The following is a 16,220-nucleotide window of genomic DNA, read 5'->3' on the forward strand; positions in this document are numbered from 1 at the left end:
ACTTCCCAGGCACCAGGCACTATGGAAAGCACCCTGTGTGCATGATCTCATTTAGTTCACAAAACTCTCCAAAGTTGGCACCCTGTCATTGTCTATTTTGTAGGAGAGGAAACAGGTCTCTAAAAGCTTGTAGCAATCTGTGGCTTTAAATCTACCAGGCGGTTGAAATGAAACCAAGGAATCGGACTCTATACATAACCTGAGCTCATAATGAACCATTTTTTTGACCCAAGAAATGGCAGTTGCACATGCTTCAGCCTTACATTGAGTTATTCTTTGGGAATAAGGGAAATTTAAAGATTAATAAAGTACCAGGAATGCCTTATGCAAAGTGAAAATTGAGGGAAACAGTATTAAAACACCACTGGGGATAGTTTTTCAAAGTGAAGGAATTTAGTTGGCATAGTCGAATAATTGTACCTAAATACAATCAAGTAATTTGTTCGTCTATTAGCTGCCTAAAGAACTGAAGGAAATGGATCACATTTAGTTTTTAAATTATTTGTTTATTTTCACTTAATTAAAAGAGAGGTAGACTCAGAGAGATTTTTTTCATCCTGTTCATTCCCCAAATATCCTCAATAGCTGGAGCTGGGCCAGGTCAAGGACAACATCCCAGCACTCAACACAGGATTCCCACACAGGAGGCAGGAACCCAAGCATTGAGCCAGTACCTGCTGCCCCCCAAGGCCTGTATTCTGATCCAAGAAACTGGATCAGCAGCAGAATGTGGACTTGAACCCGGGCACTCATATACCAAATGTGGGCATCCCAAGTGGCTTCTTAACGTCATTTGTATTTTAAAAAGTCACCACTTCCCAAATATTAAATGAACCCACATTTTGATATTTCTTAATCAAAGATAATCATTTTTTCTTTGAGATTTTTGGGCCCTTCGAGTGATGGACTACAACTTGTCAGCAGGAGTGTAAATGAAAGGCAAGATTAATTTTAAACTGTGTGTTAAGGACTAGATAAACATGCAGAATCAAAGAAATCGATTTATAGGTAATAAAACAGTTTAGACATCTAGGATGATTTCTTGCAAAAGCAGTATTTGTTTTTAAGCAGCTCTGCCAAGAGAGCTGCTTGAGAGAGGGAAAGCATAAACAAATCTAGATTCGCCCCGTTTTAGCCCACATCAGGTCTAATTCTCTTCACTTCAGAAGCCCTTGGTCTCACTTTGCATGAACACTCCAATAAAGCATTTACCCAAGCCGTCTATGACAAATGAACTAAAGCGTGATCCTTCCCAGGCAGATCTGCAATTTATGTCTCAACCTATGAGAAAAGAGCCTTTGGAATTCTAGCACCAGATGCTGGAAAGAGAACCAGTTACGGGGAAAATCTAGGCAGAGGCAGAGGTCTTCACAGTTTTAAAAAAGAAACCTTGTTTATTTTCTAAAAATATGCAGATTGTACAAGCCCAGAGGTGCTCTGTCCATGTCTCAGTGCTCTTACACGCAATTTGTACTCAGAGCTGTTCTATGAAGTTGACTGGAAGGTAGACACACTGAAGCCTTGAGAGGGAAAGTGGCCTGGCTTGTGAGTATGTGAGTATTAAGTGACAATAGCTGGGACGGTGGTGCTGTGGACAGTCCAGTCGGGGCCCTTCCACTGTGTGGATTACACAACGGGAGCCGGTGCAGCGATGTTGCCTGTGATTTTGTTGTTGATTAGCCCAGGCTCTTCCTTGCCAAGTCTTGCCTTTTGTGATTGCCCAGGGATGACGTTCAGACCTTTGACTCCAACATCTGTGGTCTGGTGAGGGAGGAGCTGTGATCCCTGTGATTAGTGCGTGTATAGATGCCAAACTAATTAGGTGAGAGGTGCTCGGGAGAGTAGGGGAAAGGGCTCAGCCCAATGAGGTTTCTCACAAGAAAAACATCTAGCACTGGTGTTTGGTGTTTCTTACTATTCCAGTATTTCTTTAGATATGTTGCACAGCTTCTGGGGTGGAACAACCTAGAAATGACTGGGGAGACCTAGTCCGGGAGTCCGCTGCCATGACCCGAGTGTGCAGACAGAGGGCATTGCCCTGTGCCACCCTTTTCTGGTGTCTACTGCCAAGCCTTCCTCTTCACACATACTTAGGTATTTTGAAACAAATTCTGTCCTCACATGTACATCAATGACAAACAACATGTCACCAAATACACAGTTTGCCTTTTCTTATCTTGAGCTCTCAGAGTTTTATTGCTAGATCTCAAGTATGTGTCCTTGAAATTCTCATGATTCATCTTTATACTCCGTGTTGACAAACTCTTCTACGACCATGTGGTGAACAGACTCTTGAGTACTTCCTGCTAAAATTATCTGGAAAGCCCTAGGAATAAAACAAGAAGTGTGAATGTGAAGAGCAAATTTTTACAAAGCCCGGATCAGGAATTTCTGAGGAGTTGGACAGTGAGTACAGCACAACGGAGGTTCCCAGGGCAGGGTCAGGGCTGGGCCTGGTGGAGGATGAGAGAACAGAGGTAACAGTGGGGCCCTGCTGAAAGAAGCTGCAGATCCAGCACCCTGCTCTTCCAGGGACTCTGCCAAACCTTCATTTGCAGCCCCAGGATTGGCAGGCTCAGTGTTTTCCCCTGGAATTACAGCGTTGTGAAGCCTGGGTCAGGGCTCTCTTGGGGGAGTCTAGCAGTACCATTGGAGATCAACACAGCTTTTGAGGAGCCCCAGCTCACCACCCACCACTATGGGGCTTCTCCTGGTCCGTCACCTTTAGAAACAACATGAGGGACACCTGGGACTGAAGCAAAATAGCCATCTGCTTGAGCACCAGAAAGAAGAGGGCAAACCCCACACCTGCTAGCCCTGCCATGAATGTTTGAAACAAGAAAAGTCTCAGCTCTTACAATGAGTGTGCTTGGGGAAACACAGTGGCCAGCACACGGCCCAGCAGCTTAACCCATGGCTCAGGAGCTTGCGTCTCAAGTTCAAGCGCTGCTTCCAGTCCAAGCTGCTCCACTTCTCATCCAGCTACTTGTTCATCCATCCTAGGAAGACTGCATGATGATCCAAGTCTATGGCTCCCTATCACTCCCATGGGAAGCCCAGATGGAGTTCCTGAGACTGCCAGCTTTGGCTTGGCCCAGTCCTGACTCTTGTAGCCATCTGAGAAGTGAACCAGCAGATGAAAGGTATCTCTCACTCTCTCTGACATTTTTTTTCTCAGTGTCACTCTGTTATTTTAAATGGAAGATAAGTTTTCAAAACAAGAAAAACTGATGCTGTAAGCCATCAATAGACAATTATAACTAAGAAGTACATATAAAATTAATTATGTATATTGTTGAAATAAACTGTTCTGGACAAAGCAATATTACAGGATGGACACAACTAAAAGCGGAGAATAGAAATATTTGGAGTACGGGGCCCGGTGGCGTGGCCTAGCAGCTAAAGTCCTCGCCTTGAACGCCCCGGGATCCCATATGGGCGCCGGTTCTAATCCCAGCAGCTCCACTTCCCATCCAGCTCCCTGCTTGTGGCCTGGGAAAGCAGTCGAGGATGGCCCAAAGCTTTGGGACCCTGCACCCGCGTGGGAGACCCGGAGGAGGTTCCGGGTTCCCGGCTTCAGATCGGCACATACCGGCCATTGCGGCTCATTTGGGGAGTGAATCATCGGACAGAAGATCTTCCTCTCTGTCTCTCCTCCTCTCTGTATACCTGACTTTGTAATAAAATAAATAAATCTTTAAAAAAAAGAAATATTTGGAGTTAGATATTAAAGAGTTAGAAAAAATAATTTCAAAAATTACTTACTTATTCATTTGCTACAGAAAAAAGGAAGAAGTTTGCAAAACATCCTCCAAAGGCCTTAATGTCCTATTTCAGTCTCTAAATGCCTGCAACAGCTGGACCCAGCCAAAGCTGGGGGCTCAGAACAGCATCTGAATCTCTCACATGGGTACCAAGAATCCGACTACTTTGAGCTTTCATTTGCATTTTAATATATTTTAATTTTAATATATGGGAAGATTCAGTGTAAAAGTATTAACATTAGCTAAATAATGTGAATTTCCAAAGGAGAACTGTTGGAAAAATTAATACAGATCACATTTTCCACTGTTAAGAAAGATGGCACCTCTCAGTTTGAGGAAAAAACAAAAACTTGTCCAGGAACATGCAACCGAGTTGAACAGAAACTAGGGCTACAGCACATAAAAAAGGGAGTATTATAAAAGCACTTTGGTTCCGGCCCCAGAGGTGCTTGGCTGGGGAGCAGGGTGGCAAGTAGGCGGGAGGCCAGCAGTGATGACATCCCATCTCGAGCATGCGTTAGACTGCTGATGTGGGTGATGAGCCAAACATGGCGAGGGCAGAGGAATCAGGCAGGCAAGTGGACTGCAGTTTTTGCAGGTCCCAGCCAAGTACTTCGGATTTCCTTCAGTCTCAGTATGGCTTCAAGTACTGCCACCAAAACCCCGTACCTCCCTGACCCAGCTACCAGACTCTTCCATACAATCTTTGGACCACAACAAAACAAAACAAAACAAAACAAAACAAAACAAAAAGCATCATTGTACCATAGCCACTAAAGCTGCTACCTATGATGCCAGCATCTCATAAGGATTCCAATTCTAATCCCAGCTGCTCCACTCACTCAGCTCATTGTTAATGTGCCTGGGAAAGCAGAGGTCCAAGCCCTTGAGCTCCTACACCTGCGGGGGAGACACCGAAGGATCTCTGGGCTTCTGGCTTTGACGTAGAAAACCTTGGCAGTTGGGGTCATTTGGAGAGGGAACCAATAGATAGAAAAACTCTCTCACTCTGTCTCTCCCTCTCTTTCTCTCTGTAACTTTACCTTTTGAATAAAAACAAAATACAGCATTTCCAGAGAAAAAGATTACTGCTGCACTACTCAACAGCAACTTAATTCACTTAGATAATGAGGCCATTGATTTTAAAAATGAAAGGAATGATACATTGCATTGTTGTTCAAACTGTCATTCAAAAGGAGGGATATGACAAGTACGAACAGAGCTTAAAAAATCAGTGAGAGAGCCCAGCACAGTAACCTAGCGGCTAAAGTCCTCGCCTTGCATGCTCCTGGATCTCATATGGGCACCAGTTCTAATCCCGGCTACCCTACTTCCCATCCAGCTCCCTGCTTGTGGCATGAGAAAGCAGCTGAGGATGGCCCAAAGTCCTGGGACCCTGCACCCACATAGGAGCCCCAGAAGAGGCTCCTGGCTCCTGGCTTCAGATCGGCGTAACTCCAGCCATTGTGGCCAGTTGGGGAGCAAATCAGCAAACAGTAGATCTTCCTCTCTGTCTCTCCTCCTCTCTGTATATTATCTGACTTTTCAATAAAAATAAATAAATCTTTAAAACAAAGTTGATGAGAAATGGAACCATGACCATAAATTTAGATTCTTCTGCAAAAAAATTAAAAATATGTTTTTTTCATAATAAACATTTTTTGTGTGAGCATTTTTAGGACCCCTCATGTACTATTAGGTACATAAAAATCCATGATGGAAACAGAATGGAAGGAAGCAGCCAAATACAAAAAGAAGCAAATTCAGAAGACCGGAGCACTAAGCACAGATAAAATAGGGGTGACCATATATTTTCCTAAATATATTGCTGATTCAGCAAAAGTTGCCACCAATTACACCGGTGTCTAAAAATTCATAATATTTTCAACATTAGTAATAACTGTATAACTGAAAAGCTACAATGAGAAGAGTTGATGATGACAATTAACAATAGCAATAAAACTGGATTGTGTCTGGAAATTAACTACAAGTAAACAAATCCCTATAAAATTTTTGAAATTTTTCACAGCTTTCTCCCCTTTCCTTTTGAAATATGTTCTTGTTTGGCAGGATCTGGAGGAAAACCAGGTGCTTAAGCCTTTGAACTGAGTACACAGGCTCAGAAAAATGAAATGCTTTGCTGCTGTGTACACAAATGGCAAAGCAGTAGCACCAGGACTTTGGACTCCACTGCTGTGAAAACTGTGGGGCCTGCAAAGTATTATTCAGTATCTGGAATTCTGAGTTAAAACATCCAGAGCATGGATGTTTAACCTAGTAATTAAGATATGAGTTAAGACACCCACATTCTACCCAGAGTGCTTGGGTTGGGGTTTGGCCCTGTGCCCCATTCCAGTTCCCTGCTGGTGTGCACTGTGAGAAGCAGCAGATGATGGCTAAGTACTTGGGTCCCTGACACCCACATTGAGTACATGATTGAGTTCCTGACTCCTGCTGCTGGCTCTTCAATGTCTGTCTGTCTCTCTCTCTCTCTCTCTGCCCTCCCTTCCTTGCTGCTTCTCAAACAATCTACAACATACGAATAGCAAATGCAAAAGTTTTGCTCAAAGGAAGTTTCCTTGGTTGTTCTCCTTTCACTCTGAAGACAGGAGCTGGTGCTGTAGTGTGGAGGATTGACCCACTGCTTGGAATACTGGCGTCCTTTGCTCCATTTCCCATCCAGCTTCATGCTGGTGCACCTGAAGAGATGGTGCATGATGGCACAAGTACTCACCCTCCTGCTACCCTTGTGGGGGCCATGGGTGCAGTATCTGGCTCCTAGCTTTGGTCTGGCCTAGGCCTAGCTCCTTCAACCATTGAGGAATAACCAACATATTTAGGATCTCTCTCTCTCCCTCTCTGTTTCCCTCCCTCCCTCTATTGCTCTGAATTTCATATGAATAACTAAATAAATTTCTTTAAAAATCTGAAGACAGCAAAAACAGGGCCCGGCACAGCAGCCTAGGGGCTAAAGTCCTCACCTTGTACGTGCCAAAATCCCATATGGATGCCGGTTCTAATCCAGGCAGCTCCACTTCCCATCCAGCTCCCTGCCTGAGGCCTGGGAAAGCAGTCGAGGACGGCCCAAAGCCTTGGGACCCTACACCTGTGTGGGAGACCCGGAGGAAGTTCCTGGTTCCTGACTTCGGATCAGCTCAGCTCCAACCGTTGCAGTAACTTGGGGAGAGAATAAGAGGATGGAAGATCTTCCTCTCTGTCTCTCCTCCTCTCTGTATACCTGACTTTTCAATAAAAATAAATAAATCTTTAAAAAAAAAAAACTGAAGACAACTCATTTCAGAAAAAAAATGAGCAAAAAAAAAAAAGTAGTATGTCATTACTCTGTCACAACCACGATTAATATCTATGGCTCCTGAGCAGATACATCAGCCTTTTTCACCTTAGGACACAGACTAAAACAGTGGCTCCTCCGAGAACTTGAGCCTGCCAGCCATTGGACCAGAAGCCCCCAGCAGCCTGTGGTTCTCAGCCTTCAGGTTTGATAGGACCCTGGGCCTCCAACTGGCCAGCTGCAGATGTGGGACTCTCCAGCCAGCACAAACATGTGAGCCAATTCCTTGTACACACACGCACACACACACACACACACACACACACACACCCTAGTGCCCTTGGTGCTCCCAAAAGCCTTTACAAATACAGTGCTCATATTATCATTTGAAAATTGTACTTTATATACCTTTCCACAATATTCAGGATAAATGCATTCCTTTGTCTAATTCAGTCCTCTGGAAAACTGTTTTATTTTCAACACGTGAATTATGGGTCAGTCTAAGGAGAGTTTCCTGATCATGGATCCTGAAACCTATTCTGGGGGGTGGCCGTTTCAGAAAAGCGGTTGTTCATTTGGTGATAACGTTTTCAAGTGTGTGTGTGTGTGTGTGTGTTAGCTTAGCATCTGCTGAGTTAAACAGTGACCAGAAAGTCAGGCAACTTCAGAGGTGTGTGAAGCAAGCAAAGGTTCATCAAGTTCCAAGGGGAAGCCACAGGGCCCCACAGGACTAGAAGCTAAGAAGTGTTTTCCATCAGAGTGTCACTGAAGAACAGGTGATTCCCAACTTTGACTCCAAGTAGGACTTCAGGGAACTCATGAGAGGCCAGCAACAGCTCTAGGTCAATCTCCCTGTGTCCTAAAAGAATTTTCCGTAATTTGATCCCAGTTTTCAGTAAATGAACCCAGGAAACCTCATAATTGTAATAAAACTTGGAAGTCACCCAACTCACAGATTGCTGGGGAAATGGTGATGTCATTATTTTCAAATCTCTCAATCTCCAGGTAAGAAAGAGAGGAAACCAAAACCCCATGAATGTTTACAAGAAAACCAAGTGTTCAGTGTTTAGTGATCCTCAAAACATGAGTGAACCAGGGACCTGGACTGTGGCATAGTGCATTAATCTGCTGCCTACAATACCAGCATCCCAGATTGGAGCACTGGTTTGAGTCCTGGCTGCTTTCATTCCCAGTCCTGCTCCCTATTAATGCATCTGGGAAAGTAGCCGCTGATGGTCCAAGTCCTTTAGCCCCTGCTACTCACATGAGAGACCAGGTTGGAGTTCTGGATCCTAGCTATTGCAGCCATTTTGAGAAGTAAGCCAGCCAATGCAAGATCTCCCTCCATCTCTCTCCCTGTCATTCTGCCTTCCAAATAAATAAATAAACAGATAATACATCTTTTTAAAAATGAGTGATCTAGCATAAGTCAATAATCATAAAACCTGAGGTGGCACCTACAAGAACAAAAAGATTCTGAGGACAAGAGGGCCTCTAAACGAGCTAAGAGAATGCAGAGGAGAGCAGGCTGAGCAATTCTGGAGCAGTAGCTCACATGGGAGTAGTTTTGTTCATCCAGTGCTGATGAGTGCAAGTGCCACTCCCCCAACCCAGTGAGGTCCCCAAGCTGGAAGAGCATAGCCAGGGGTGAGCCGGTGACTCTTCAACTGCCTGACTTGCAGGGTGTGCTGCTTTCTACAGCACAATTACTCTCATTGCAGTCAACTGCAAGCTGCCCAGGCAAACAAGCCGTTGGGAAGAGTGGAACACAATTACCTCTTGTAAGGTGGAGCTGGTTGTAAACAGTGGTAAGAGCTGGGGCTCTAATCCAGGACAGGCTCTGTGTCCTGAGGGGAACCTGCTGGCAGTGAGATGAAAAGCCAGCAGGATAAGCATGGCATGTGAAGGGAAAAGAGATTAGAATGAGAAAAAATAGGAGAGAGCTGGGAAGTTACAGAGAACAGTTTCTAAATATTTCACAGAAACAAGAGGGAACTCTGTCAAGGTAGAATTACCTGGAGCAACATGGCCTTCTAAAAATCCAAGACAGTTAATGTTACATGAAAACGAATGACACAGAAATACTGAGCCAAAAGCTCAGGCAAAGTCACTGCAGAGGTCATTTAACTCCATGGTTCCCAATCCTGGCAAACAGGAGAATCTTTAGAAACAAAATTCAAAATAGAAAATCCTCTCCCTGGGCTATTCATCCTGGGTTGAGAGCCACAGTCCCAACTGCCCAAAGTTGTGACATTGACAGTGGCGTGTTCAGCAGCTCCTTACAGGTACCAAATCCCTGTATCTCATAACTCGCTCTCTTACCCAGAACTTCTCACTTGTAGGAGCATCTTGGACCAGACTGCCTCACCCAAACCAAAACTGTCCCATTCTCTCTTCTGATTCTTTCTTAGATCTAAACAAGAGCTGACAATTAAGAAGAAAAATTTTTTTGTTTTTAAGGAAGAGACAAAGGATGCTATAGATGGATCTTCTATAAGCTGTTTCACTTTCCAAATGCTCACAACAGCTGTGGCTGGGCCAGGACAAAGCCAGGGGCCCAGCACTACAACCATGTGGTGGGCCAGGATCCAAGTACTTGGACTGTCACCAGCTGTCCCCTATGGAATGCATTAGCACGAAGCTGAAATTGGCAGCAAAGCCAGGACCTGAACCCCAGCCCTTTGATTCCCATATCCAAAGAGATGTTCTGATTGCTGAGCCAAACACAACCTTTGGTAAATCTATGACATTTAAGCCATTAATTTCATCTTCCCTGATACTTTATTTTCTTCCCTGATAACTGCCAGACAGCAGCCATAGTATTACTCTTGCTTTCGTTGCATGATTTTCTTAAGCAAGTGAATCCCATGACTACATAGAACTCCAAAACTTTTGGTCAGAAGAGCTCTGAACAGACTGTAAGGGAGTGCTGTTCATGGTAGCAGGAAGGACAAGAACTAGGAACATTTTGGAAACTGCAGAAGTCAGGATTTAAGAGTAACCTGTCGCAGGTATGTATTTGCTAGCTCAGTTTCCACACATCTTGATTCTCAATGGTGGAATTTCTGACACTGGAATCTTTTTTATTTGTCTATGTTGGGTCACATGCCTATTGCTGTGATTAGTAAATAGATTTTATAATCAGCGGCTCTGGACTATGTGGAATTTCTCAAGAAGGGAAGCGAAGAAAAACTACAAGAGTCACCCATTAGGAATTGTTCTGGGAGCCAGGAATCTGTGAGGTTTCTGTTGATCTGAGCAGGTGACTTAACATGCTTTTATTGAGCATAATCTGATGAGCAACTCAAGGTACTACAAAACTGACAACTTGACACATCTGGCTAACACATGGAACTTCTTTGCATTCATCTTTCAGAGTCCTCTCACTGACACATTGCTGCCCCAAGACTTGCTGTTGAGACAGATAATGCAGCTGTGTAACTGATACCAAACTAACGCAAATCCTATTAAACCACCCCGATGCCGTCTTCAGTGGCATGAACAAAATATGTATGCTTGCAGAATGGAATACTGCTAACATGAGGATGAACAATCTACAACTGTGCAAAACCATGTTTGGTCTCAACAAGACAGTGAGTGAAAGAAACCAGACAAAAACGAATTTAGGGGTTGATGTTGAGGCACAGTGAGCTACGCTGTGGGAGCGTATTGGAGCCTTAGCCACTCTGCTTCTGATCCGGCTCTGTGTTAGCGTGCATGGGAAGGCAGCAGAGGATGGCCCCAGTGCTTGGGCCCATGAACCCATGTTGGAGATCCAGCTGGAGTTTCAGCTTAGCTTTGGCCTGTACCAGCTCTTGTGCAGCCATGTGAGGAGAGAACCAGGAGATAAAAGATTCTCTCTCTCTCTTCCTACCTTTCCCTTTCTGTCTCCATCCCTCTCTACCATTTTACTTTTAAAATAACTAACTTTTTCTAAAAAGTTAAAACTCAGACATGTTATTCGAGTTATTCTCATACTGATTACCTTGAGGGAGGGTCTACAACTGGGAAAAATCAGCCTTGAGGATACTAGTCGCCTTCTGCTTCTCAATCTCCTTACTGGTCATGGGGCCAGATTCTGCTGAGGAAATTCATTAAGATATGTACTGTGCTTCCAGCTACAGGCAACTACCAAAGTTGTCGTGTAGCTAGGCAAGTGTTACATTGCTGGGGGAAAAGCAGCTGGTGGGCATTTGGAGCCTGGTTAATGCCAAATTTGTGTTAACTATGCCACTGTGTCAGCATAGTTGCCTATTCTATATTTTCAAAAAATGGTATGTTGAAAATGCAGGGAACACAGGGCCAGGACATGCCACCCTGGCCACCAGGTGAAAGACTGATGCTGCAGATTGACCAGGGAAGGAAACCTGGGGACATATTGGAGGGGGGCTAACTGAGGGCATGTTTGACAGGACAGGAGTGATTTCTGGAGTCTTCTGTAGACCAGGCCACTGTACTCGCAGGTAGGCGAAGGAGCTGAGATGGAATGGTTTAGAGAGGGGAAATCAGAGGGCATGTTTAGGTCAGACCAAGGCACTCACCCACATGGGAGACCTGGGCTGGGCTAAAGAGCATGACCTGCCACTCATGGACACTTGCAAAAGCTGGAGCTGAGGACAGGCTTGGCTGGGCTGACCTGCAGAACCTGCCCATGAGTGCTGAAGCAGGGGTGGGCCATATCAGGGTGGGCCTTATCAGCCTGGGCTGCAGCATCCACCAGAATGTAAGAGAACCAGATCTGTGGACAAATTCAGTAGAGGATGCATGGTCTCACCTCTGGGGCCTGTAACACCTGTCTGTTTACATGGTGAGATGGGGTGGTGATGGGTCAAGGCAGGCTGGACCACAGAACTCATCTGACAGGAACCCACCTGACCCTCATGGAAGCTGGGACTGACAGAAGATCAAGGGGGACCCGTCTGTAGCAACCACCAGTGCATGCAAAGGCCAGGACTGAGGGCAGACTGTGCCAAGCAGGGTCACTGCCCCCAGTAGCACACATGAGATCGAGGTCTGGGAGCAGGTCTGGTAGGAGAATTTGGGGAACACCCCTGCTACCCGGATTGGGAGCAAGCCTAGTAGGGGAACTTTGGGGACCCCCTTGCTGCTTCCACTGGTGAGTGTGAGAGCTGGGATGAAGGGCAGGCCATTCTGGGGGGTGGGCCAGACTTTGTTAGGCTGGCTGTATCTGTTCGCATGCACAAGAATCAGAATGGATGTAGGCCATCCAGACTCACCACCAAGTGCCAGGACTGGGTGTGAATCATATTGACACAGGAGAAAACAAAAAACTGAAAACATTTGTCCCACCCATCTTCCTTCATATCTGACCCTTCCCACTTTAATCAGAGGTGGGCATTTTTAGTTCAATATTATATGCCTCAATACAAATTTAAGTGAACTTTATTAGACATTGTCCCTCTTCGAGTTTTATTTCATTTACTTGAAAGTTGATTGAGAGAGAGAGACAGAGAAAACAAGATCTTCCATTCGCTAGTTCACTTCCCAGATGACTGTAAGGCTGGTCCAGGCCAAAACCAGGAGCTACGAATTTCACCTAGATCTCCCATGTGAGCCAATCCGAAGCCAGGAGCCTGGAGCTTCTTCCGGGTTTCCCATGTGGGTGCAGGGTCCCAAGGTTTGGACCATCCTCCACTGCTTTCCCAGGCCACAAGCAGTGGAGCTGGATGGGAAGCGAGGCTGCCAGGATTAGAACCGGCATCCATATGGGATCCCAGGCTGATCCAAAGCCAGGAGCCAGGAGCTTACTTCGGGTCTCACATGTGGGTGCAGAGTCACAAGGACTTGGGTCATCTTTTATTGTCCTCCCAGGCATATTAACAGGGAGCTGGATTGGAAGTGGAGCATCTGGCACTCAGAAGGGGGGCAGCCTTTGAGATGCTGGCACCTTGTGGAGGCTTAACCCACTGCATCACTGTGCCAGCCCCAACAATCTTGTTTTTACAGTCAAAAAGGAGTTCTGGCAATTACCTGAGTGAGTATAGAAGTAGATCTTTCACATGACAAGCTTCAAGATGAGAACACAGCCCTGCTGACACCATGACTGTAACTTGTGACACACTGAAGAAGAGGTCCCAGGTAAGACATGTGCAGACCCTGGACCCATTGAAATTCTGAGATACTAATGTGTGCAGCTTGAAGCCACAGAGTTTGTAGCAATAGAGAAGAAAATGCATTGCCTGCCAAACCTTCACACCAGGGGTGGAGATTTTTTTCTTCCCACGCCCTAGGACCTGGCCTTGTGGTGCCTTCAGTCCCACTTTGTTCTTTGATTTAATCATTGGGGAATGCCTAGCATTGTCACCCTCTTTCATTCCTCCTGAACTGTTATCACAAAGTGAATTATCATGATGGCCCAACAATACTTGGTGGACACAGATTTCTTCAATAAGTCTTTCCTACAGACTCCTACTGCAGGACTTAATCCACCAGAGCCTAACATTTCTGATGGCAGGACCTTGTTCGGAGACTCATTTCAAAGGTCTGTTGGGTTGTACACAACACATCATGTACTTTGCTTCCTAGGCACGCATGGCAGAGATTTCATTTGTGAGTTTGAACAATGCTGGAACATGCTGGCAAATGGCATGCTTTTGTAACCCAGCTCACTACTTCTGGGTTTATCTGTTCTGTGCCCGCAAGAGTAAGTGTGCAAATTGCTTTATATTTTCCATCATGTTCAAAAAATTTTCAAGTAGAAAACTTCCTCTTTTTTTTAATGGTTGCAACAGCCTTTGCCAGGCCAGGCCAAAGCCAGGAGCCCAGAACTCCATCTGAGTCTTCCAAGCTCTTGAGCCAACAGCTGCTGCTTTCTGAGGTGCATTAACATGGAGCTGGATGGGAAGTGGAATAGCTGAGGCTTGAATTCACGCTCTGTTATGGGACTGCCAGCATTACAAGCAGCAGTTCAACCAGCTACACTACAGCTCTGGCCCCAAGTAGAATTCTTTCAAACTCAGCTCCCTCCCAATCCCTGGATATTCCAAAATCAGTACCCATCTGGGGTGACCACCTACGCACACACAAGTTCTTCCCTGGGGCAAGCTGTGCTTACCCACACTGCACTGAGGTTAATGTGATCACCCTCAGGCACCTTCCATTCGTGCATTTGTCCCTTGCTACAGAAGAGCACTTGTGCTCAGGATATTGTGGGCTCTACCTCACCATGCCCGGCTCCCTTCTGTGCTCAGGAAGTGCTCCCCAGGCACAGCCACAGTGTGGGAGTCTGGGTCCTGGCAGTCTGAGAACCAGCATGTGCTATGTTGCTGCCAGCCTCTTTGCTCAAAGCACAGTATGCTCCATGCTGTGGGACTCTTGGGAATTTTAATAGGATCTCAAAGCTCTCTGCCAAACCTTTATGCCAGGACCATGGCTGCCCAAGACAACACAAGGTGCAACATACTTGGAGCGGCCATTCAGATGTGTTCTTACAGCAAAAACAGCAACAACAACAAAGAACCCCAACTTGCTGATTTTAGAGGCAATGGGACAGAGAAATCTTCCATCTTCTAGTTTACATCCAAATACATTAGGCTTTAGACCAAATGCCTTCCCTGTACTCTTTCATGAAATGGTAGAAGGTTTTGGGGACACAGGTCACAGTTTACTGATGACTTTGACAAAACTGCAATAAATTTATTTAAATGGCCCTAAAAATTGTCATTTCCCCTCCTATTTTGTGCATGAGTAAATTGCCTCAGAGAGATTAAATGAGCTACTCAGAGTCACAGAGCTGGAGCAGGAGTTTGGCACAGCAGTTAAGCTACCCCATGGTTGTCTACCTCCGGTATCAGAATGCCTGGGCTGGATTACCAGTTCAGGGTCCATTCCAATTGCCTGCTAATGCATACCCTGGGAGTCAGCAGATATCAATCCTTGCCACCCCTGAGCAAAACCCAGATTTTATTCCAGGCTTCTGGATTTACCCTGGCTGTTGTAGGAAATGGACCATCAGATAGAAGCTTTCATCTGTCTATTCCAAAATCAAATAATTGAATAAATAATTCCAACTTGCCCAGCTGGAAGACCTGGGATTGGAACCTGTTTGACAAAAAAAAAAAAAAAAAAGAACCCCTGGTCTGTCTTTTGACATGACACAACATACACATTTGCCTTATGAGCCCAAACACAAAGGCATTTCCCAAACCGGGGCTTGAGTAACTTTGGGCTCAGTAGGAATGCTTTTCGGAGTTCACTGATGATTCTTTGAAGACTTTTCCTAAAATATAATCTCATCTTTAAAAAACCCAATTCACATGGGTATTACTGATATAAAAAAGATACAGCCTTTAATGCATCCAACCTGACGTGCTTGGAGAAAACTATCTAGCCATGAAATTAAAACTATGATCCATGCCATGTTCTTATTCATCACCTCCACAAGTTTCTTCCTACTGCCTTAATTCTCCTTAAAAGAGTACTTTCAGTTTCCAATAATGTGGGGGAAAGAGACGATTTCCAAGATGCTTGGTTACTTTCTAATGATGCCTTGAGACTTGCATGCTGCATTTTGCATTTATGATAGAATTCTCTGGCACCAAGTGTACTGCCTTAGGAGTGGGACACAACACAGGCTAACTTCACAGGAAACATGGTATGCAGTAGAGAGAGACCAAGTACTCAAAGAGCAAAGGCCTCATAGTGGACTGAATGGAGAGAAGTAGTGGTATTAGAGCCACAAACTACTGAACTACTACTGAAGTCCAAAAGCACCTGAACCATAGTAAAACATTTCTAGCTACAGCTGGAAGCCATGTTTAGTCGCAGTAAATCAGTTCTCTGTTCAATTGTTTTGGGCATCATAACACCTCATGTTTAAGAGATACATATCTAGTTTGATGTTTATACACATTCAAATAAGGAACATAACTTTCTTATACGCTAGGGAACCACATGGGAGACCTGGATGGAGTTCCTAGGTCCTCATCCAGCACCAGCTGCTGTGAGCACTTGGGGAAAGAACTCATAGATGTAAGCTCACTCTCTCCTGTCATTTCTTCCTGACTTTAAAAAAAAAAAAGTATGCCATTCTAATACCATCATTCACTTATTGTGGTTATTCAGCTGTATTTTAGTTAGGTTCAATGACCACCAAGTTTTAATACTAATTTCAGTTAATTTTTTTCACTGTTATTTTTTCTAAT

The 16,220-nt window shown here is 44.9% G+C and overlaps 1 non-coding gene across 1 annotated transcript; it reads left to right on the top strand.

The window, feature by feature from the left end:
- Window positions 1-4,251: 4,251 nt before the first annotated feature.
- Window positions 4,252-4,317, top strand: LOC118758747 (small nucleolar RNA SNORD104). Its single transcript, XR_004995829.2, has one exon. It is a non-coding gene; the product is annotated as a small nucleolar RNA SNORD104 (small nucleolar RNA).
- Window positions 4,318-16,220: the final 11,903 nt, after the last annotated feature.

Source organism: Ochotona princeps, chromosome 2, assembly GCF_030435755.1.
Source record: "Ochotona princeps isolate mOchPri1 chromosome 2, mOchPri1.hap1, whole genome shotgun sequence".
Lineage (NCBI taxonomy): Eukaryota > Metazoa > Chordata > Mammalia > Lagomorpha > Ochotonidae > Ochotona > Ochotona princeps.